We start from the raw sequence: 26,293 nt of genomic DNA, 5'->3' as shown, positions 1-26,293 counted from the left end.
TTTAAAGTGAGTGGCTATTTCAGGCATATATTGCTTCAATAATATTTCATAACAACTGTTTTTTAAGATTTAAAGAACTGTTTGATGGTGGGCCACAGCACACAGATATTTGGATAGATAAAAGAGCACAGGGGAACTGTAAGCTGGAGCTTTGGGGAAACCACTTATCTAAGGCAAGTAATGTACAGTTAGGTTTTCAAGCTTTGGTGGATTGACTAATTGGAATAATTTCTGTGAGCTCTGGGATGGTCCTAGTTATCAAGTGCCTGATCCCACAGTGATTAGAGGGGATGCATGTGAAAGTCCATTAAAGGAAATGGGTAGGACGTGGACTTCATTAACTGTTCAAGAAGGGGAACTGACTTGCCTATAGCCAGAATCTTAAAACTGGGTCAAAACAGCATTTTTAAAAAATACTATATTGCAACAACTTTCCCAAAATTTTACTACCTGAAATAATGAGCAATTATTTTCTGTTCATGCAGCTGTGGTTTGACTAGAATATTTTTGCTGACCTTGGTTGCTGAATTCTTCTGGGTTTCACTCCATTCTACCTGTCTTCTTTATATCTAGTCTAAATGTTTTTCATTTATTGAGACCTTGGAAAATAATTGAGACACATTCCTCTCATGGCATCAGCAGAAGCACAAGAGCGTAGGCCCAAGAAGCATTTCTAAACCACTTGCATCATATCTGTTGACATCCTCGTCATGACCAAGCCCAAAGTCAATGGGTAGAAGTGGGCACATCTTGCAACTAGTGGGAAGAATTTAAACATTACATGGAAAAGGGTGTGGATATGGGGTGGGGGGAGAGGGGTGAGGAATTGGAAAACATAATTCGATCTATCATAGATTTTTTAAGAAGGAAAAAAACGGAGAAGAATTTTTTATAAAAAGAAAGAATGGAAAGATTAAAGATAGACTTACAAGGACAAGGGAAAGAGTATGTAGATACAAAAGTTCTCCAGATGAGGTACATGCCCATGAGGGATTCCAGAGTCCCCTAAGGAGAGGACAAAGTATTCCCAAGTCATTGTGTGCCCTGTGTGACTTCCCAGGTTCAGGCTTCCCCATGTCTTTCTACACTTGAGACTTGGCATTATTGTTTTTCTTATGCAGTCTGAGGAATACTATCAAGCACAAACTTTCTGTTTGTACATTTCCAAATATATCTTTTCCTGTTAGAGATTGTGGGTGATGCAATGCTCAGATTCTATATTTGAGCTTGAATTTCAGTTCTTCTTTTGTGTGAAGACTGTGAAAAAAAAGAGAAAAGAATTGCCCACCTCCTCTTTCACTTCTTCTTCCTGTCTGTGTCTTGCTTTTTTTCTCTCTTCATTTCTTTATTTCTTACACAATTTCCACCTCTTTATTTTTCCAAGCTATTCTTCACCTTTTTGCTTATATTTTCCCCTTCACCCCTTGTTCATTCATTATCACTTACTTCCCACTAATTTTTCCACCTCATTTATCATATACTTTTTCCTCTCCTTCCTCTCAAAGGGCTTCCTAAAAAGTTTAGTGAATGGGAGAAAATCATTAGAATAGTATTTAATTTGGCCATTTCTCATTATCACAAGAACTTAAAGGGTTTTTTAGGGGGACAATTTTCTCCACAGCTACTAGGAAGAACATTTTAAATCAGAGCACACTTTGAAGTATGCAGCAAGGGAGAAAGGGTCAAAACAATCCTAATTTCCCAGGTGAGCATTGACATTATAAACAAAGCAAAACAAAAAAGATCAAACAAAAGTGATTATGACCTAAAGTAGTCCCTGGGGCCAGGTTACAGAGGATCACCTTATCTTCAGAAAAACTTGAACATTCAACACCCCTGTGTATTTTCCAGGAAGAAACTTCTTCCTGTTCCTGGCTGTCCTTGCAGAAAGAAAAAGCTTTTATTACTCCCTTGGACCTGGAACCTTTCATATTCAATCTCAAAGGCAAGAAACAGATTTTTCTACTATTACAGAGCCCTATAATTACTGTTATTAATCTTAACATCACGGGCTTTAACTTCAAAGGGTTCTTGTAACCTGAAAGTCTTTCAAAATATAATGGTGCAAAAAATAAATCACCCTTTCCAAGTGGCATCTTTGCTTGGTAAATGCCAGCACTAAGAAGGGTATAAACATATTCCCCAAATGGGTACCATAAACTGGGAAATGACACAGTGTCAACCATAAACATGTCTTTGCCACAGTCTTGCTTAAAAATGTCCTCACTCATGAACTTTGAGAGAAGCCTTTCAAATAGTATTTCAAAAAGAAAATCAATAAGCCTGCAGAAACTCTACTTGGCCCCCAAAGTTTGAGCCCTATCTGCTGCATTTCCCCATGGCATTTCCTTCCCTCCTTTATCAATCTCTTTCTCTCCAGTCACAGCTGAATCACTGGGATGAGACAAATACCTCTCAGTACCCATTAGCAGAAGATGGGCATTCACTGGAGAAGAGCAAACCTTTTTTCCTAAAGTATTTCACTTCCTGCCTGCCTGCCTGCCTGCTCCAGACAAATGCACCGTGGTCCTGTACATACATAGGTGAAATGTGAGTGTGCACATGTGGGGTGTGTTACAAATGCACTCTGTCAGGAAGAGGCAGTGAGTTAGCTTCAACCACTGGTGTTGCTTAGTAAATTAACTGATCTAATTACTAGTGTCAAAGAATGCGATTGCTAAGAGAATGGGGCAAGTAACTGACAAATATGTAAGTAGGAGAAGCAAGGAAGAAATCTGAATCATGGGAGGTGGCCTTGACATGGATGGAGAGAGTAAAATAGGGATGCAAAGAAGCATGGGAGCCCAGGAATCTGCTCACACTTGCTTTTCTCTCATCCTGCCTCCCTGACTAGTCAGCCTGCTTACCTGTTCCTCTGATGTCACTAAGAGCCTATCTGCCTTAACTATTTTGAGTGTGATTCTTTGCTGGTGTATATTCTGTTCCAAATTGTCATTAATATTTTTTCAGAAACTTTTCTTTTCTATACTATGGGATATGCCCATTGCTTAACCTATCACACAATTTCCTTCTCCTATAACTCTCCATCATTCACACTATGTTGGGATAGTGTGCATTCACACCTTGGCTAGACAAATGGTGATGAAAATGACAGAATAGGACCCTCGAACTCTTCAAAGCCAACATGCTGTACACTCATTGCCTGTACTACACTGCCTTCCTTCCAGTGTTTACTAAAAAATGATAAAATGCAGAAACACTCCATTATGTGTGTATTTGGAAGTGGCAGAGATGAGAGAAAGCAGGAAAATCAGATTGATCAAATGTTTTAGAATTTTGTGGATGTCTTGAGAGTTTAAAATCTTTATCCAAACTAATTTAGAAAAAAGTCTTAATTTTTTTTAATTGTTTAATATTGATAAAGACTACAATCACTGCCTATCCCTTATCTGAGAGCTTACTTTAAAATAAAGAAGGAAATCTTTTACTGAAGCAAATATAGCCACTGGCACCAGTATAACTGTTTTAGCCAGTTTTTTCACTGTTGTGATCAAAAGACCTAACAAGAACATACAGAGGAAGAAGGGGGGCTCATGGGGTCAGAGGCCCTAGAACATAGATACCTGACTCCATTCTCTGGGACCTGAGGTGAGGCAGAAGAGAGTGATGGAAGAAAACAGCTGGGGAATCGCTTCTCGGCCTTTTGGCTAAGATCAAGTGTAGTATCTGTTCTTATCAGAAAACAGCTGGGAAAACAACTAGGAAGGGAGAGGAGCGGGGAAGGAGGGAGTTGGGGAGAGAAAGGGAGAGAGAAAGGGTAAGAGGGGTGTGTGCTCAACAATGATAAAATGTATACGCCAAAGGCATGCCCCCAGGAACACACCTCCTCCAGCCACCCCTACCTGCCCAGTTACCATCCAATTAATCCCTATTTAAGGATTTAGGCTCTCATGACACAAATCATTTCACCTCAAAACTTTCTTGCATTGTCTCATACATGTGCTTTTTGGGGACACCTAATATTTAAGTAATAATAACGTCCAACTACTTGAAGTATCCACATTGTTAGTAGAAGAAAGGACTTGACACTAGCCAGAAGTCAGGAATGTAGTTAATAATTTGATAATGCATGAAAACTAATTATTCTATGCTTAGACTTAATCTTGGTGTATTTCAGTGAATAATACACTAAGAACATAAGAAATGGAGTGATTATGGTATTTCTTTGAGGAACTTTTTTCATAGAATATATAAAAACAAAATGTGATAAATAGATTTGCAGATGGAGAAAGTTTAATGATATTTTGGAATAATTTTGTCTATATGCTAAGTAACAGGCATAAGGTTTAGTATGGACTTGTCAGATGGATTTCTTTTTCCACCTGCAGCAAATCTCTAGCTAACTGGATATGTTGATTTAGTATTTGCATTTATATTGTAATTCAGGTTAATAAAAATTTCACTTATAGTTCCATAAATTGAATTTATCTCCTCTCATTCATTTTTTTTTCTTTTTTTCTAATTTTCTGCACTTAATTTCTTTTGAGAAATATTTTTAAAGAGTATTGGCTACTTTGTTTTATTTTTAATTGTTGATAAGCTTTTATTTATTTATATGTGGTGCTGAGAATCGAACCCAGTGCCTCACACACACCAGGAGAGCCCTTTACCACTGAGCAACAGCCTCAGTCTCAGCACTGAGAAATATTTTTAACCCTTTAACGACAGTAACAGAATTCTGTGTTTACTCAGTGTTTATTTGCTCTAGTGAATGTCATCTCTTTCTATGTCTACCAATTTAGCATCTTGTTTTATTCTCTTAAAATTTAAATTCCTTTTCCTCTTTAGTAAAGGCTCTTTTGTAGGCTGGTTTTGTTTATTTGTTTGTTGTTGTTGTTGTTGCTCTAACTGAATATTGTAGAATAACTTATGGAGAATCAAATTTTATTCAACTCACAATTCTAAAGACCGGAAAGTTCAAGCCTAGGTGGCTGCATTGGGAAGGTCTTTCTTGCATGGTAAGGACTCTGCAGATAGCCAAGGCATCACACAAAAAAACAGAGCATCCTAGTTCAAGAATCCTCTTCTTACAAAACTGCAGTGCCATTGGGCTACTGGTCAAATCTGTTGACCTCATTTAACCCTAATTACCTCCCAAATCTCCCATCTTTAAATACCACAGATTACTCTTCCATGCTTGATACCTCACCACAGAGATTAAATTTAACATAAATCATTGTAGGGGTATTTAAATCAAAGAAGATTCTATATAAACTTGGCAAGGGCTTAAATGAAAATGTTTGTTCAAAATTTTCTTCTAGTATTCTCAAAGAAGGAATATCATATAGTTTGTAAAGAGCAGGGTTTAATATCTGAAGAACTTCAACTATGAGTCTGAGCTTTGCTTCTCATTAAATGTGCGATTTTAGATATTACACCATCATTGTATTTTATTTTTAGATTTCATAAAACTGAACAGATGTAATGCTTTCCCTTCTAATTTCACAAAATTTATGACAATCCACAAATGTGAAATATTAAAGATGTGACAGTTTAACACAAATAGTCAAGTGCATTACACATGGACATGTACACATTAAATATCAGCTCTAAATTTTAAATTTTCATATCATTTTGATTAATATATATGCATATATATGTAATTAAAATCTTTATTGACTCAGAAGGCATTTGAAAATCTCACTTTTTATTACCATTATTGTGATCACCAGAAGTCAACATATTGAATATGTTCAAAATCCAATTTTTTCCAACAGGTTTTTTTTTTTTTTCATACAATGGGAAACAAGGCTGATATAATCATCACATTCCTCAAGGATGTGAGACCATATGAATGCTAAACACCCAGATTTTTTGTAGAGAATAAAACTAAAAACTTCTTACTGAAGTCTAGAAAGTCACAAAATGGATTGTAAATTAGTACAGTCACAGTGGAAATCAGTGTGGAGGTTCTCAAAATACTAAGTATGGAATTGGCACTTTTCCCAGCTATATCATTCCTAGGTATTTATTCAAAAGCACTGAAGTCAGAACACTATAGTGATACATACATACCCATGTTTATGACAGTGCAATTGACAATAGCCAAGTTATGATACCAACTTAGGTGTCCATCAACAAAAAAAATGAATAAACAAAATGAATAAACAAAATATATATATACCATTTTGTTTATTCATATATATATATATATATATATATATATATATATATATATATATATGAATGAAATGGAGATTTACATAGTGTGTTGGTCAGCTTTTCAATGTTTTGACCAAAATACCTGGAAAAACAACTTAGAGGAGGAAAAGTTAATTTGGGGATCTTTCCTTGGTTGGCCAACTCCATTGCTCTCAACCTGAGATGAGACAGAACATCATGCAGGAAGAGCATGGTAGAAGAGGCTACTGATTTCATGGCAGTGAAGAAACAGAACAACAACAACAAAAAAAAGGGAACAAAATATAGTCCAAGGGCATATCCCAAGAGTACTTCCTTTAGTCACACCCCACAGCCTAGTAGTGCATTCAGATTATGAATCTGTGAAATAGACTAATCCAGTGATGTGGTTACAGCTCTCATAATCTAATCATCTCACTTCTGAACATTCCAACATTGCCTACCACATGATGTTTTATTTTTCGGGGGAAGGGGGGCGTAGAATATCTCAACAGCAACACCCAGTCATAAAGAAGCACAAAATTATATAATTTTCAGGAAAATGGACTGAACTGGAGAATATTATGTCAAGTAAAATAAGCCAGATTCAGAAGGTAAAGGGCATGTGTTTTATCTCACATGTAGACAACAGAAAAAAAAAAAAAGGAAAAAAAAAAGACGTTCATGAATAAAGAAGGGAGACTAACCAGTATAGTAAAAGATGGGGACTGGGAAACAGAGGAGAGAAGGGAAAGGGGAATTGACGGGCAATGAAATTAACCCAATAATTTTATGTGGATATAAGAATGTATCAATACTTCCCATTATTTTGTATAAGAATAATCCACCAATAAAACAAAACAAAATCACCAAAGCTAATTGTTAAGGGCTATAGAACCTATCCTCCATAAATTCACATGTGGAAGTGCTAACCCCCAACTACCTCAGAATGATGATATTTGGAGGTAGGCTTATTAGAAAGGTAATTAAGTTAAAATTAGCTAACTAGGATCATTAAATCATGAGAGTAGTCCCTCATCCAATATCATGATGTCTTTACAAGAAGATAAAATTAGGACAGAGTGAATACATGGAGGGAAAACACCCACCTACAAATTAAGGAAAGAGCTATCCAAAAACTAACCCTGTGAACACCTTGATCTTAAACTTCTAACCTCCAGAATTGTGAAAACTTTCTTTTGTTTAAACTCTCCAATCTAAAGTACTTTATTATGGAATCCCCAGCAAACTAATACACTAAAGCAGATACAAACTAAATCTCAGGCATACCCAATCTTTATTGAAAACTTTCTACTACCTTATAATTGTCCCCAATTTTATTTTACTTTTTTAAAAAAAGATTCTCTAGTTAAGAGAATAATTACTTGAATGGAAAAACAAATAGAAAAATCACTTAGCAATGACATGATAAAAGACATATCCTGAGATCGTTATTACTTTTGGATGGCATAAAATTAGATGATACAGTTAGCCAATGTAGCCATCAATTAACAATTGTAAATGCCCATAACCAATCTAGGTTAGTACAAATAAGAATGTTCTTTATAAGAATGGTTATATTCTAGCGTCTCTCCTTGTTTTACTATCCTGAAATACTTTTCTGTTCTTATATGCCCCAGTGACTTTGTGTCATACTGTACCAGGTTATATTGGTCATCTTGAATAACAGATTATTAGATGCTGTGTTAGCTTTTCATCAGTATGACCAAAATACCTGACAAGAATTATTTAGAGCAGGAAAATTTTATTTTGGGGTCAAGGTTTCATAGGTTCAGTCCATGATCAGTTGGCTCCATTGCTGTGGGACCAAAGTAAGGCATTATATCTTGGATGAAGGTTGTGTTGGAGGAAAGATTCCCAGCTCATGGAAACCAGGAAGCAGACAGTGAATAGGTAAGAAGGCAGTTGCAAGTTATAATCCCCGGCATCCCTCCAGTGTATACTTCCTTCAGCAACACTCTGTCTAGAGTTAGCACACCGAATTCCATTTAAATTATTAACCCATGAAGTATATTAATATACTGATTCAATTCTTATAATCTAATCATTTCACCTCTGACAATTCCTACATTGTCTAACATGAGCTTTCTTGGAAAACACCTCACATCCAAACCATCACAGATGCTGGATAAATGTTATTTTTTAGTGTATGTAGAAAAGACCATTAGTTGCCTATTCTAACTATGCTCGTGGAAGGCACCGCCATCAGAACCCAAAGAAAAAGGAAAGGAAAGAAAAATCCTGTGCTGGCAATGAGGAACACAAATCCCAAAGAATATAGAAACCAAGAAGAGATAAGAAAGCCAACGTTGACTCCTATGAAACAGCCAATCCCAAGGAGTCAAATCAGAATTATGAATATGGTTGCAGTGGATTTCTTATGAAATATAAATGATGAAACTTGGGCCAACTTGTGCTTCCACATTAATAGCTACTATTCAACTCTCTCAGTACACTTCTGCAGACAAATTGAAATTTATACTCTTTCCATGACCTTAATACTTAATACTTAAAATTAACTCCTCTTGTATCTTATTTTTCTGGCTTAAAGTGCCACTCAGCTTAAATAAAGCCAAATATTTTTAAAATGCCTTTCTTTCATAAGCAGCTACCATTGCTTATCAACTAACTCACTGATCCAATGGTATTCTCCTGAAAGAATTTATTTGTTTGTTTTTTTTTAATGTATGTAAGTACTGCAGCTAATGACTACAAAATTTTTCTTGGATTAAAAAAAATACTGCGAATATTCTCGCTGTTCTGATTTTTGTAATAATCAGGGCAGGCTAAACATTCGCTATATTAAGACCATGCATGGTATCCCCAGACCTAGTTCTTTCCCTGGGTCTGGTTTTATAAGTGCTGGTGATAAACCCAATCTGATTTACAATCTGATCATTTTGTATGATCATATTATGACTATGATTCTACATTATCTTGATCTACCTTTTGAAAAATGATAGTACAGCTAGTGGGGTAACTTGCAAATAATCAATACTAAGTTGCAGACTTGTCTAAAAGAACATGTAAAGAAAATACAGAAATTTTGTTACTACCAGTTGCCATTAAATGTATTGTAAAATTACTGTTTTTATTTTCCAGAAAAAAATATATGTATTATTATTACAGATTCTTTAATAAACAGCATATAAATGACAAAAAAATTCATTAAAATCCATAGAAACAGTTACAAAAGACAGTTTGAGACTTCGCTTAAGCTATGCAATTTATTTCAGTCTTGATTCTTAAAAGTAAGCTGTAGAACTTGGTACAATAGTGAGATTTGCTTTCCATGTTGATAAATATTGAAATTACAATTCTCAGCATTTGAAATGAAAATGAATCCTAAAGGTTCTGTGATGGTCATTTGAGCTCCCCCCTCTCAAATCTTGCACTGTGTAATTCACACCTAAATATTACAAAGAATCAATTTGTAAGGGAGTCATCTTTATTCCACTTAGATGAACTAATTTAACTTTAAATATATGTTCTAGAAAATTTGCTCAGTACTGATATTCATTACATTATAAAGGAAATATTATATCTTTCATTGGGTGATGCAGGGAAACTTTTTAAGAAATCTTCTAAATTCATGACCATATTTTACTATAACAACTTGAAAAACAGTTTGAATATAAGCAAATTATACAGCAGCAGATTGGCAGTGGGTTGACAATATTCTGGACCTCATGGGATTTTCCATTATTATACCAACGTTATTATTGCAAACTTACTAAAGCAATTTTATTTGAAATACAAAGGACTTTATCTTCAGTTGTTTCATTTTCAATTTTTGAAAAAAGCAAGTAATATTAAAATGATTAAAATGAATAAGCTAGTAAAAATATATATAAGCATTAACAAAAACAGAACATGGGAATTTTTCTTTAAATAACTATAACCACTGAAATTCAAATAATAACCAGAGAAATTAAAGTGGTTGTTTCCTTAAAGTCCAGCATTTTTAATTAAATATACACATTTTATTGCAGGCATAAACATCACTTTCCTGCAAGCAAAATTATAATTTAGAAAATGCTTCTACAAAAGGAACACAAGGACCTTCCACTTATGGATTCTAGTAGTTTACTTCAGTTAAATTTTGAAAATCCATGCTCTTTTCCCAACTAGAAAACATAAACTGCTGGAAAATAGAGGATTTTAAAAATATTTCCTCATAGACCCCACAGTAGTTAATAAAGATTTGAGTAACTAGAGGATCACCTAGGCAAAATTTAAGGCTGTTTATTAGCTGAAAATGCTAATATCATAATAAGCTAGGGATATCCAGTGATCCTGGAGACTTCTTATCTCTCAGTAAGTCCCCAGGAAATTTCAGTAGCCCAAAACTGTTTTGGGGTCACAGATAATTGAATTCAAATTGCAGATTTATACTTTCTGCCAATGTGGTCTTAAACAAGTTACTTTGCTACACAGTTAAAAGAGTGTTGATGTTATGGCAAGATTGCAATAAATCACCAGCTCAGTCTTGAAGCCTGAGTTGGAACCATCTTTTTTCACCAGCTGGTGGTCCACATTCACCAGCTGGCGGGCCAAGGAGCAGGCTGCAAGTCTCCACCATATGACACCCTTGAAGGGTTAGAGCACACCTTTTAATGCATGTCAGTATATTGATCTTAAGTGGCTGTTGCTATGATTTAAAACCATAAACAAAAATCATGAGGTCTAAAATTATAAGCAGAAGGAGAGTGGATCAAAACTATCCTAGTTGAGTACAAGTCAAAGAATGGTTACAAACATCTAGACAAACATTAATATTCTATGCTGTTAGGGTACAGTTGGGGTACATTGTCCAAGAAAAATGGGAACCAAAAAGACAACAATTTTACATTGTATAATAATTGCCAGTTGGGGGCTGGAGTCTTGGCTCAGTGGTAGAGCACTTGCCTAGCGTGCGTGAGGTACTAGGTTTGATTCTCAGCACTGCATATAAATAAATAAATAATAAATGTCCATCAACAACTAAAAAATAATAATAATAATAAAGAATTGCCATTTTGTGTTGCCAAACATGCTATGCTAAGCAACTGTTGATGGGTGTACAGAGGAAGGATGTTCCCAAAGAAGAAGCATTTCTTACATGACATGGAGTCTCAGGGTAAAATCAAGTCTGTTTGGTCATTGACTTTATAGCCTGACTCATAACATTGAGGTTCTGCAGATGAGAACCCCAGGGTACTTTTATTTCTCAAAGAAAACAGTCATACTCGAAAACTGCCAGAATCAGGACAATGACTAGCTTTAGTCTACTCAGTTTTACATTAGATCCCACACTCTTTCTTCCTATGATGTATTTTTCCTGAAGCTGTGTATGTGGTAAATAAAAAAAGTTTAAGAAAAAAAGTACTATGTGAAGATCACTATAGAACAGGCAATGAAATGACTGTGTCCAATTGCCACAGTCTGGCTGGGCACAAAATCATGAGCCACTCAAGCAGGAACAAACTTTATTTTTGAAACTGCCGCCAATGCCCCGTAAGCTCCCGGGAAGATTGCCGACTGACCCACGCAGCATTCTCCTGGACCCCCTCAGGAAGTCCCTCCTCTGAATTCCCTCCTACTGCACTTCCCCAACCAATGGGAACTCTCCAGGAGTCCTGTAGCAGGCCGAGGTGGACAGCAGGAGTCCAATATCCATATGAATGCAGATCTTAACATAATCATATCATCTCAATGGCTTGCTGGCGTCACCTTTCAACCAAAAATGTCATTCATCATATTACTTGGCTGTGGCTCTTAGCATCTCCCCCCTTCTGTTTAATTAAGCAACAAGCAATGTGGCTAGGGACCATGCCTGTTAGGTTTGTCCAATTCAACATATGGTTCTTACCCGTCATGGGATGAACTGACCTCTAGGCGTCAGCCTCCTGTCTTAGGTTGATACCACTGCAATTGGATCATACCCGTCACTGACTACCAGTCCAGCATATAGCCATACTTGTGGATAGGCCTATGCACCAGTGGGGGGGTGAGGTTCTTTGCCTCACATCTGTTGGCCCCCAAATTTGGCCTTGGTGCCGGTGGGGGAGTGAGGTTCTTTGCCTCAACTCTGTTGGCCCCCAAAATTAGACCATCACTAGTAGAAGGGAGGAGGATACAGAAATGCCAGGACACCAAGCCAATTGACGGCTCCTTAGGAAAAATTGCATCACTGGTGACACATCAGCAAAGATACACCAGCATTACCATAATTCGCTGCATCAACAGATAGATCACAATGCATATAAGTAATACATAGTCCAGGCAAGTTCTGCAAGCAGTTCAAAGTGGAGGAATCTATCAATATGTCCATTTCCTCCCAAAATAAATCGACTCCTTGAATGAGCATTACTTGTTGAGTTATTATCCTTGATGCATCAGTTTATACAGTTTGTTGTGATAACTATCGAAGAAACTGTAGTTTGGTTTCATCTTTGTCTTCACTGGCGACCTATCAACACTTGAGTTGTTTGGCTCTATCTCCATTTAATAACTGAAACTTGGGCATTTATTTTGATCTAACAGTCATAAAAAGAATAAGGATGACCAAGAGCACTGTGATGAGAACTTTTGGGAATCTCTGATTTCAAACTGCAGTTTTCTTATATCCAAAAGGAATCAATGCCAATGTTAAAGATTTGTAAGGGGCTTAAATTAAGAAATATTTCTACAGTGCCTGTAATGTACCAGGAACTAAAAAAATAAAAGAATTCCTGTTTGTGTTTATTATTTTAGGTGCAAAGGGAGTTTAAGTTAATTTAATACATTAATTTTAGTATGCACATGTTTACATAAAGTCCTCAGTATTTTTTTCTTCATTTTTCTATCATCACATAAGCAAGTTAACAGCCGATTGAGAACTGCTAATGGGACATTTACTTCCTTAACTGTCTCTCTAAAAATGCAACTAAACCAGTGAGTACAAATTACTTATAATGTATATTTTACATTATACTTATTGATATCCACCAGAATTTGGACTTCAACAAACAGAAGTAAATCATGGGAAACTACGGTAATCATGAGCATTTATTTTTTAAATAAAATCATAATCATATCCTTTTTGTTATTTTTTTCAGCTCAATTCACATCAAACTCAAAAAAACTTTATATAGAATGGGGACTAAAAGGACTGTTCAAGTATTCAACTAAGAAAAATTCAATTATGACTGGTGGGCCATACTTGAAGAAATAAGCAACAAGGTGTCTGGAAAGCATTCCTTGCAGTAGGGGTTCAAACAAAGCGTTTTTCTCTGAAGTTTTATTTAACTAAAAATGCACTTTCTGGGAGCCTTCTAAGTTGTTCTATAAGCACTATTAATGTAGTTTTACATTAATGAGCTCGCTTTCTCTTTTTCTTTCTGTAAAATATGCATTTGTGCTTAGATATATAGCAGGGAATAGGATACAACATAACTTTTATCTTCAAGAATTCACAGCACAGTGTACCTAGTAATAAAAATTCATTTGACTGATACACAAAAAATTCTAAAACTTTGGAAAGGTGTACTTTGGAAGCTCTTTTGTCACTTTTATTATGAGTTTGAAATAGTCTCTAAATATCCAATGACTTATTAGACTATCTAGATCATATGAAATGGAAACCAAAAAGGGAGGAAGATAACAGATCTAGAAGGATGTATTTATCTTCATGATTGGATTTAATCCCATGGGTTGTAAAGAACCAGTGAGAGATTTTAATAAGAGAATTGATATGAACAAAATTCAGTTTTATAAATATCATTTGGAGCAGTATGCGAAAGAGATTGAGAGACAGTAGATGTCCTGGGGAAAGGACACCAACTTCAAGATTATTTTAGTACCCCAGGTGAGAATAAAGCAGGAACTGATGGGATGGAGAAATGCAAAGAAAGTTGTGTATGTTTTATGCTCCAGGAACAAAGTCTCAGCTCTTCACTGCCAGTGCTGGCTCTCCACTTCATCACTTCCTGTGTTTGTGTATCATAACATTTTACAGTTCAGAGACTCCAGGAGGGCATGGATGGTAAGTACTGCTCCACCTTCGGCCCCCCGAGTCCCATGTAATGAACCATCTCCAACATCATCAATTTATTCTGGGAAGCAATAAGTAAGGGAATGAACAGGCTGTCTACAGATGTGATCATATTCTATTTTGACAATATTACCATCACTATAAGAGACAGTCTCCATCTTCCAATCAGAAAGTAAAACTCTGTGTAATAATCACATACCGAACTTGTTTTGTCTTAAATGAACTCCCTTATTCCCAGCTGAAGCAGGGCCATGAAAAGAGAAAAACTACATTCTTTCTTGCTCATCTTTTCTGCTGTTTCCCTCACACCCACATACTTACAAAGGTTTCTGATCCCTCTAGGAATTGTTAAAAAAGGAAAAATGATCAGGGACAGGGAAATCTTACCACAAGGTAAAATCTTTCAATATCATGACTTTCCTCATGGGGGTGTTCCTGTAGGTCACTCAAAGAATGTCACCACTGCCTTCTTTCCCAGAGGTCACTTAGTTCCCTCCAAAAAAGTTCGGAGTGCACCATCATTACCTTCCGTAAAAAAACTACAAATATGATCTAAGACAATGTCACACCTGATTTCTTTGCATGCAATCTATTGAGCTAATGAGGCAGAAAGGTAGACCTCCCATAGGCAGATAGGATAAGGCCTTGCGGAAGGGAAGGAGGGGAGGAGAATAACATGCCATTCTAGAAAGAGATGGTGTGTAGAACATTCTGTTACTTGGTGCCCCCAAGAGCTTCATCTGCAATGGTTCCTTAGCACCTATTACTGTTCCTAACAGCTTCAACTACAGTAGCTTTTCCTTAGTTACCCCATGCCTACCCCTAGCAAAGACTGTCCACCAAATCAACTCCTGAAGCACTTCCTTGCCTTCACAGATATGCCAAACCACAAGATTAGATCCATTCTTACTGGGAATTCAACACAGGGGCACTCAACCACTGAGCCACATCCCCAGCCCTATTTTGTATTTTATTTAGAGACAGAGTCTCACTGTGTTCCTTAGCACCTCATTTTTTCTGAGGCTGGCTTTGAACTTGCTCTCCTCCCATCTTAGCTTCCAGAGCCGCTAGGATTATAGGTGTGTGCCACTGTGCCCAACTTTAGACCTGTTCTCTTAATTATATAAATAAGGGATATTATAAACTTCTGACTGGCTTATTAAACTCAGAACTTAGAGAGTTTAATTGGTCCATGCTAGCATCCCCCATTAACATAGTCACCACCAGTCTATAGGGACAGATAAAGAACATAAAAACCCCTAGACAACAGACACCTGTGGACATCTCTCCTTAGGGACACTCCCTCTTCAGGAGCTCTTATTTCTTTCTGTAAATCCTGTTAATATGCTCTCATCCTTGTATCCATAGATTTCATTCCTCAAATTTAGGAGACAAAGAACTCATCCATTCACTCTACATGTTACACTATCTCTAGTCCATGGAAATATTTCACTGCTCCTCTTATGGTGGGAGTCTATTCAAAATGCAACTCCCCACTCCCCCTTTCCCTATCCCCAACACAGATTACTTTCACATGTACTTTAGTTGTCTGTGACATCATGTCATGATGTCACTCAATTGTTGAGAAACTTTGCTCTTCCAAACAGTTTTGTTGAAAAAAAGATTCTCTAGTCTTGAAATGAATGAGGGAACACCTGCCATACCATCCCTCCACTTGAGCACAGGGGCAAAAATTCATCTTAGATTGACACAAATTTTCTTGATTTACCCTTTTAAAGTCTCAAGGTGGATGTAGACTATCAAAGAGTTGTAGAACTCATTTTTTACTAGTTCCTCTGTAAAACTGTTTCAAGCACACATTCTAGCTTTTTATAATATTTTAACTACAGATTATTTTAAATATATTTAACTATAGTTTTGCTTACCCCCATTTTCATGCTTCTACACTGGATTAATTTGACACAAATTAGAATAATTTCATCCATAAACATGTCAGTGTGTAGCTTTATTAGTTTTCTATTGATGTATAACGAATTACTTTAAATCTATTATCTTAAAATAGCACCCATTAATTATCTAACAGTTCTGTTGGTCAGAAGTCTAGGTAGACTGGACTGAGTTCTCAGTGCAGGAGCTTACAATACTAAAACCCAGACACTGGCTTATTAGGCTTATTTATCTGGAGGTTTACAGGAAGAATCTGCTTCCGAGCACTTTTGGTGACTGTCACAATCTAGTTCCTTTGCACCTGTAAGTCTGTGTCAGTGTCTGCTGTCTCTCAAAGCTGCTGGCATTCCATCTTGTGATCACATCTTCAACTCATCAACAGTGTCTTTTTCATGCTTCAAATTTCTCTGACCTCCCCTTTTTTATTCCTGCTATGTCTACTGGCAGGAGAAGGAGCTTTATTTATAATGCCTCTTGTGATTGCACCAGATCCACATGAATAATCCAGCACAATATTCTCAGTGTAAGGGGCAGTTGATTAACAGTAACCTTATCACATCTAGGAATTCTCTTTTGTCATGTACAATAATATAACCACAAGCATAATAACTCATTTTCTTCACAGGTTCTAGGACTGGGCAAAGATACATTTGTGGTACCATTTATAAAATTCTGACCACATGAACCAGCATCAGTGAAGAAGTAAAGGAAGTCTTTGCTCTTTACCCATTCTAAATTCCCAGGGTTTCACAAGCCCATCCAATATTTTTGAGAATATATATTTTATAAGTACAGTATAATTGATCCATGGAGTCATCTACATTATAAAAGAATCAAATTCAAAAAGTGTAAATTTTTGTTTGGAGTTGAGATCTGAGAGGGAAAAAAAAAATAAAACTATGAAGAGGCCAAGCTTGACCATATCCACGTGTCCCTTGCTTCTGTCCAGCCTCAAAATTTATTTTAATTGCTTTATGTACCTGGTCTAGTAGTAGCTCATAAACAGGTATAAAGATGTCAAAATAACAAGCTAAGTAACTCTTAGGGACATACGATCTATTCTTATACTTCTACAGGGACATTTCTCTGAGAGAATTATCATTCATTTTTCTCATTTCTGTAATTCCCGTATCACTGGAGTTTCCTTAGTCACACCACTGGATGAAACTAACTGGTGAGTCCACTTCCAACTGTAAACTGTGTAGTTTGGGCTTTTCTACCTCTATTCCTGTTTTCTAACCTTGTGGTCACAAACATTTCCCTCTTTGAGAACAAACAAAGGTCATAATTACTTCGTTGCCCTCTTGTCAAAACTTATGTCCCTGGGACTGGGAATGTAGCCCAATGGTAGAGTACTTGCCTAATATACATAAGGCCCTGGGTTCAAGTCCCAGTGGGGATAAAAAAAAAGGTCCCTGTGTTTCAACTAGTCTGACTTGGCATATTGGATATACTAATTCATGTATCTATTATTAATATTTTGTTCACTACTCTTATTTCAGACATCATATTGATTCTATAACAGCAGCCTTACTGTGCCTTATCCCAAGCTGAAATAAACAAGGGAAGTTCAGAAACTCTAGAATGCAGATTCTGGAAAAAGGGGTTTCAGCATCTTTGTCCCTAAATAGGTCAAGTCTGTTTTAAAAATCATTTTCCTGCTTTGTGGTTGAAGGAAAGTTTTCCATATTTTGCCAAATATAATTTTGAAACTATTTTTGCTCACAACAACATCATCTGCTACATCTTCTTTAACCTTTTACTTTTAAAAAGTGCCTTGCATAAACCAGACACTTAGGGGCATGAAAAAAAAGAAAATCTCTGGACCGTAGGAATTTACAGTTCAATAAGAAAAAGAGCAAACCTATCAGTGCAATACAAGTTGGTACATAGGATTTTGAGATTAAGAGACCCCTGTTCCCTGTCTGAATAGGATTTTCAAAACAAGGTTATTCAATTCTATAGATTTATGACATGGAATGAATAGGGGGAAAATAGTTTTCCTCAGTCCACAAGTTCTATTCATGTTGAAAACGAAAGTCTATTCAGTTATTATCTTTCTGTCAGATTGCCAACTTTTGTATTGTTGAGTTGATTAAATTCAATGTTTGAAAATTATAAAAATATTTTAATAAAAGGGCCCAATACACAGATTATGGTAAGTGATTTAAATTCCAATGTATTTACTTCACTTTCTGTGTAGCTTTTTCATATAATGTTAAATTAAAACCTCTGTGGATATTGTTGGGCATTCAATGTTTCTCCTATTAACCTTGACTTTCCTGTTAGTTTTCAAGTGGACTTTTTCAGTACATTTCTCATGGATGCATCCTGAGAGACAAATATCTACCCTGTTATTTTCTCTGATATGCTTTGAAATGTTCACTACAATCTCTGACATTCAGCCTCCTAAAAAATAATAATAAGTCTGTCTCCCCTATGCCCTCTCTTTGATCAGCTCCAGACCTGTACTCTATCAGAAACCTTTGTCTCCTAACTGCTCTCTATTCTGGAGCATCTTCCAAATCAATGTCAGCTAGTTGTTATTCATCACCTTGAAGATGCCCAGAAGGTTCACAGCTCTAAAAATAATAATAATAATAATGGGGGAAAAGACTTGCAGAATTTCTTTTAAAATATTGTATAGAAAGAAAAATCCATGAGATATACACTGTTTTATAAAAAGAAAGAATGAATGTAATCAAATGTTGACTGCTTCATTATCACAGTAAATGTGTGAAAAGATCAGAAGAGGCAGAAACAATTGTCTGAGAGAGTCTTAAATTGGATTTGTAAGAATGGGCCAAAGTTACACAGGCTGAGCAAAGAAGGAGGATATAATCTACCCAATATCAGACAAGAAGCATAGGAACAAGGTCATAGCAAGATAATTTCCCACAAAGTCAAAGAAAGATAATTTTCTTATTTGGAGTGAACTAAAAGACATGGAATAAGCACTTGTATGTGCCAGACACTGGGCAAAGCATTGAGAATAGACCAAATAAGCAATATAGAAGAAGAATTATCAACACAGGGCTTAGAGTCCAGATCAGAAGCCAGTTATTAAATAATTTCTACTAGTTAATAATAAAATGGATAGTGTGCCAAGTATTATCATGGAGTATAGTATACTTAAGGACTCTATGTTTGAGGAATTAATGAAGGTCAGTGAAAGGAGGGAGAGATGGCAAAGTGTTAGAGTGTTAGAACTTAGAGTGTTTGCCAGAGACCAGAGCTTGCTAATCATTTTTATACATTTTGGAATCTATTCTAATTATAACAGGGTACCCTTTGTGGGATCAAAAACTCCAATAACCTTATTAGATCTGTATAATTTTGGAAATTAAATTAGAACACTGAATTTTGATTAGGAGATTCCAGTTTTATTCCCCTCCTTTCTTCCTTGCCATTAACCTTTACTTGGGTTGGTCTCATCATTCATAAAATGTGATGTTATGTATGTCAGACAATATCATGCCATTGAAAGTGAATTATAAAGCAGCATTTAGTGTGAACACATGTGCAAAGGATCATCATGTCTTCTGTTATTCAGCCCTGTCTCATTAGCCATTAAGAACATCCCTGTAACATCATTTGGGACCCAATAAATACTTTTTGTTGGGTATGTGGGAGACCTTGCCTTTTGGTTTTATTTCCCCCATTGAGTTTCTCCCTGCTGAAGTTAAGTTTCCATCTCGTGAGAAGAACATCACCATTATCTCTTACCCCTCCCCTTCCTCTCCTAAGGGCACCATGCCAAAGGGCACCAAAGTCAAAAATTTTCTAAATCAATCCCTGGAGACACAGTGTCTGCTCTCCAGTTCCTGAGTCACGCTGCCAATCAGCACACGCCCTGTCTCCTACAGAACCCTTCTTAAGCTGAAGCTTGCAAGTTCACACTCTCTGCTCTCTTTCTCCCTTTTTCTGCTCTCTTCCTTTTCTTTTCTTACCCTTCGGGCAGCAGCTCCCCAATAAAATCTCTTGGTTGAATCTCTGTCTCGAGTGAGTAACCTGCTTTTCACTTTTGCAGCAAATAGATAGGTTTTCTCTCTCTCTCTCTCTCTCTCTCTCTCTCTCTCTCTCTCTCTCTCTCTCTCTCCCTCTCTCTCTCTCTCTCCACACACACACACATACACAGTCTCCAAAACACCTCTCTTCAAACCTCACCTTCCTCCAGTCTATTTGGGAAAGCAGATTTTGGAGTTATATCCCTCCCTGTCTCCTTCTCTAACGGACATCTTCCTACCCCAGAACTATTAAAAACTCATTCCATAAAATTTGTTCTTTCCTTTTTCACCATTGCAATCACACCTGACAGACCCAGATTCCTCTACTGGACAAGAAAGAATCCCATGCTTCAGTATTCATTGTCACTACTCATTTGTATATATGACTCTCAGCTATTCCTAGAGTACTTCTGCCCATTCAGTTACACACTATTTCACATCCAGCTACCCCACAATCCTCTTGGCCTAATGTTGAAATTATCAATAAGGCCAATTCCCCTACCTCATAGGAAATCTCCTATGCAGATCACACATGTCCCTTTTCTCCAAATTAACCTCAATCTCTCAAGAACAATTATATTAATAAGTTTCAAAAGGGAAGAATTTCAGAGTTCAGTGAATTTGTTTCCAGTGATGAAGTTCCTTGATCTTGATAACAAGATAGTTACCTCTACCCAGAAGGTAACTCTGTAGAGATAGAGGCATTAGGAGGCAAAATCTTCACTAACCTTCTATGGAAGGTCTTGTAATCCAAACATTGAACCTAGAGCTATCTACTCTTATATTGCTTAAGTATTATGCACACTTCCTTTTCAGAATAAATTGGTTTATTTTCTTATGTTTATCTCAACCACTATAATTTTGATTCCATCTCATGTCAAAATCTGATTTTGTATGTCTTATATTCCCATTAAAGTAATTTTTAAGCATATGAGTTATTTAGCTAATTTAAGGTATCTCCAATTTTATACCTCTATGATAAACATTTCTTCAATTTGACAAAACAATTCTGCAAGGAACTTTCACAGTCTGGTTAGCACTATGTATTTCAAAGCTTTCTTTGGGAGCAACAAAACTTCCTCAAACCAAGGATCATTTCTCCAGATATCCCAGCAGGTTTATCTGCCCTATATCTAAATGACATATAAATCTATGAAGTGTAATTGAGGTTTCCTTCACTGAGGAATGATTTATCTCCCTGATGATAGTCATTTCTCAGCTAAAAATAATAATGAGCTCTTTTCATTTTTTTTGCAAATATTCCCTATAGCTGCAAGTTTAACATGCATGCAGCTGCTGAGGAGGGTATTTTGTGACATAGGATTAGTGCTAAAGCATTTGCTTATTTTTAAATGTCAGAGTCCCAAGAGAATCTTCTGGGTAAATTTCCCAGCATAGGAAATACATTCTCTTGCTTTGCTTTGGGGAACAAGTCATTAATTTTCCATTTTCCATTTAACATTACTGGTCCAGCTAGGTTGATAAGATGCTGAGGCAGTGATGTACAAAGTCCAAAAATCAGTCATCTTTCTATACACTAACAATTAAATATCTAAAAAGAAAGAAAACAATTCCATTTACTATAATGTCAAAAATAATAAAATACTTATGAAAAATCTAACCAATGAGGTGAATGATCTGTATACTGGAAACTAAGACTGATGAAAAAAATTTAAACAGACATAAACAAATGGAATAATACCTCAAGTTCATGGGCTAGAAAAATTAATATTGTTAAAATATCCATACAACCCAAAGCTATCTATAAATTCAATATAACCCTTTTTGAAATTTCAATGACATTTTTTTCACAGAAATAGAAAAAAAATTCTAAAATTTATATGGCACTACAAAAGTCCTGAAATAAATAATTCAGTATTGAAAAATAAGAACAAACCTGAAAGTATCACATTTTCTTTTTTTTTTTTAAGAGAGAGAGAGAGAGAGAGAGAGAGAGAGAGAGAGAGAGAATTTTTAATATTTATTTTGTAGTTTTTGGTGGACACAACATCTTTATTTTATTTTATGTGGTGCTGAGGATTGAACCCACTGCCCTGCACATGCCAGGCGAGCGTTTTACCGCTTGAGCCACATCCCCAGCCCCCACATTTTCTAATTACAAACTGTCATACAAATGCTACAGTAATCAGTACAATATGATACTCGTATAAAAACAGACACATAAACCAATGAAGCAGAATCGAGTGCTTATAAAAAAAGAAACTCATGCATATACAGTCAACTAGTGCATGACAACACTACCTGATGTAGAACCTTATCGTGTGCAACTAACAAAAATTAATTCAAAATGAATCGAAGACATAATTTAAAACCAAAAATCATAAAACTTGAATAAATCATAGGAAATAGGTTAATTAGACTTGGAAATGGCTCTGAAAGTACAGACAACAAAAGCAAAAATAACTAGATGGGGATATACCAAAGTGAAAAGCTTTGGCAAAGCAAAGGAAACAATCAGCAAAATGAAAAAGCAAAGCCTGGAAAGGAAGAATGTACATGTAAACCATGTATCTGACAAAAGGTCAATGTCCAAAATATATAAGGACTTCATATTCTCTAATAGTCAAATAAACAAACAAACAAATGCCAGATGATATGATTTAAAACACAAGCAAAGAATTTGAATAGATACGTCTATAGAGAAGATGTACAAATGGCTAATAAGTATATAAAAAGGTGTGCAACAACACAAATTATCAGGAAAATGAAAATCTAAACAGCAGTGAGAAATCACTATACACATGGTAGGGTGCATATTATGAAAACGAAAAGAGATTCCGTGTACAGTTTTTCAAAAAATATCACATTAAAAAAAAGAGGAAAGCATAGCCCCTGAGAAAGACCTCATGATAGATCTACTAAACAAATAAATTTTAAACAACTATTCTAAAGATGCTCAATTAATTATGTGCAGGAAGTTAAGCAATCAATGTGATAGAGAAAAATAAGAATATCAATAAGTACAAGAAATTCAAGAGCTGGCAAGTTTAATAACTGAAATGAAAAAAAAAAAAGAATTCAAAGGCCAATTTCAGAAGGTAAAAGAAATAATTAGCAAACTTGAAGTTAGGGCAATAGAAATTATTGTGCATGAGGAACAGAAAAAATAAAAATAAAAAAGTGAACAAAGCCTAAGGAACTTGTGAGACACTTTAAAGCAGAATACCATAGGCATTGTGTGAGCAGTAGGAGAAGAGACAAAGGGTCATAGAGAATTTTTAAAGCAATAAAGGTTGAAAACTTTCCAAAGTAAATAAAAGATATCAATATAAATATCCAAGAAGCTCAATGAACTCCAAGTAAGAGGAACACAAAAAGACCTGTAGGAATTCTGTGCTTATAATTGGGGTCTACAAACTTTGTGATTGTGACATGCTTGGTGACTAGGAAGTTTCTGTGCAAAGATACAGAATTCCTGGCTGCTAGGTAATACCTGGTGACTGGGAAACTCCTGTGCAAAAGCACAGGATGCCTGGCTGCCATAGCATTGTCCTTCACAAGTTTCCCTGCTTCCCAGACCTAGGATGCCCAGCCTCCTCCCTCTGAGCTAGGGAGCCAACTATGCAGACACTATCTGGTTTCCTTGGATATGCCCTTGGTAGGTAGGAGCCCTGTGTTACTTCTAACCTGGACTTTATCTCAGTTAGCTAGTACACAGGTTAAAGACATACTAATTAGAATACAGTCATGGTAACGGAGGTATGTGTTCTTTTAGTTAATAAACTCACAGGTAGGGGAGGACACTTCACTTTGTACTTCTTCTGTACTTCTTCTTCACCACTTCATTTCAATCCTCTCCACTCCTCCTGTCTGTCTGCTTGAACTTTGTGTATCTGTATCTGTTCTTCATGTGCCTCCTCACAGGTATTCCTCTATATGTGTTTCTTTACAAAGACCCATAATAAAGGTCTCTATAATCAAACTTCTTCTAAAAGCCAAAGATAAAAAGAGAATATTTAAAGCAACAAGAGAGAAGCAAACTTATCACACACAAGGGATCCATAATAAAACAGTCAACTTATTTCTCATCAGAAACTTTCAGGACCAGAAGGTAGTAAGCCAATATATCTAAAGTGCTAAAAGAAAAAAAAAAAAAAAACAGAAATAATATCAACTAGTCAACATAGAATACTACCTGTGGGAAAACTACCCCTAAAAGCTACAGAGAAATTATAAATACTCAAACAAAAGAAAATGAGTGTGTTACCTTTAGATCTGCTCTGCAATAAATAATAAGGGAGAACAGGATAAGATGAAAGGACACCAAAGAGTGACTTAATGCTGAATGAAGAAATAAATATCTTAATAAGATTCTGTATTATAAAATCTAGTATTATTGGAACAATAATTTGTATTTCTTCTTGTTCTTTCTTCTTGTTTTAAGAGATTAATTTAAAAAATAAATTAATTTAGTATTATTGTAACTTTGGTTTGTAACTCCATATTTTGTTTTTTACATAATCGAGAACAATGAAATTTAAAAATACTTATTTGTTTGGAGGCACACATTGTTTAAATTTGTAATTCTGTAACAATAACAATCAAAAAGGGTGAGGACAAAGGCATTAGAGAAGATATTTTTGTGTGCTATTAAAGCCAAACTGGTATAAACTCAAATTATAGTCTCATAACTTTAGGATATGAAGTATATTCCCCATGGTAACAATGAAGAAAATATATGAATAATATATAAATAATATACAAAATGAAATAAGAAAAGAATTCAAATGTTTCACTACAAAAAAAATCAACTAGACACAAAAGAAGACAGTAAATGTAAATGAAGGATAAAAGAGGCTAGAATGCACAGAGAAATTAAAAATCAGAATGACACAGTAAGTCCCTCTTTATCATAATTAGTCTAAAGGTAAATGGATTAAGCTCTCAGAATAATAAATGTAGGTCAACAAAATGGACCAAAAAATAAATAAATAAATAAAACCACGATCCAACTATATACTCTCTATAAGAGACTCATTTTAGATTGTAAGACACAATTAGATTGAAAATGAAAAGTTGAATATATATGTTCCATACAAACAGTAACTGAAAGCAAATAGGAATGGCTATACTAATATCACACAGACTAGATTTAAGATCAAAAAATCTATGAGACAAAAAAAGGCATATTTATTAATAAAAGTCTCAATGCAACAAGAAGATATAAAAATTATAAACATTTATATACTTAATAACATGTCATCAAAATATATGAAGCTAAAACTGACAGAATTGAATAAATATCCAGTTCTATAATAATATTTGAAGACTTCAATACCCCTGTTTCAATAATGAATATAACCATCAAAAAGAAGATAAATAAGAAAAGAGGGTACATAAAAACACAGTAAACTAATTAGATCTAGCACGCATATAAATTAGCCAACAGTAACATCCTGGACTTTGGAACCAGACTGCCCACAATCAAATCATTGTGAAACATTGTGTTTCAGTTTACATAAACTGGGGGTCAAAATGATGAATAAATTGCTGATTAAGTAAATTAAATTGAATAGAATGTTTGAATTCCAGTATAACATGTAGAAAGTACTATATGAACTTCAGCTATTTGCTATTTTTCTAATTTAATTTTTTTTTAAAAATGATAAGTTAAATGCCCTGATGCTCTATTATAAAGACTTTTACTCAATGGAATAAGCTGTATCATTTCTCTAAGTAAATGTAAAAATCTGACTGGGAAAAGAAAACCCACCCAATTACCTCACATTTCTTCATTTTCAGATATTTGATGCCAGGGTCCTAGAGCAGCCCTAAATACAATCAAATGGTCCATAAGATAAGGAAACAGATTCTCCTGAAAATGCTGATGCAAGTGACTGCTGTGTTTCCTGTTCATTAAGTATGCTTCAAGAAATTCTAGCTATTGTGTGGATCATTATGTAGAACCTCATGTTAAAAGTCAGTTCTCTAATTTCAACAAGAATTTATTTTCTGTGCATTTGCATATTTTCCTTCCTTAATTTTTATTTGCTCATTCACTCATAAATGATTTTGAGTTACACAATTAGGTGAATTTTGTTCCTGACCTTTTATACCTATGGGAAGCGAGAATCCACAATTCATGACTTGATACATGGTTCATCCTAAACTTGAGTTGGCATGGAGTCCTCTGTCTAAAAACCTCCATTTTATTTTTTAATATTAATTATTCAGAACATAT

At 35.5% G+C, this 26,293-nt stretch overlaps 1 non-coding gene and 1 pseudogene across 1 annotated transcript; both read left to right on the top strand.

The window, feature by feature from the left end:
- Positions 1-3,648: 3,648 nt before the first annotated feature.
- On the top strand, positions 3,649-3,722 carry LOC124075527 (U2 spliceosomal RNA; annotated as a pseudogene).
- A 5,180-nt stretch (positions 3,723-8,902) lies between these two features.
- Positions 8,903-9,036, top strand: LOC124075528 (small nucleolar RNA SNORA72). Its single transcript, XR_006846089.1, has one exon. It is a non-coding gene; the product is annotated as a small nucleolar RNA SNORA72 (small nucleolar RNA).
- The last annotated feature ends 17,257 nt before the right edge of the window (positions 9,037-26,293 follow it).

Source organism: Marmota monax, unplaced genomic scaffold (assembly GCF_021218885.2).
Source record: "Marmota monax isolate L192 unplaced genomic scaffold, Marmota_monax_Labrador192_F-V1.1 WCK01_AAM20220418_F8-fsc00391, whole genome shotgun sequence".
NCBI lineage: Eukaryota > Metazoa > Chordata > Mammalia > Rodentia > Sciuridae > Marmota > Marmota monax.
Note: the sequence above shows the minus strand (reverse complement) of the source record. Positions and strands in the feature narration are given on the sequence as shown.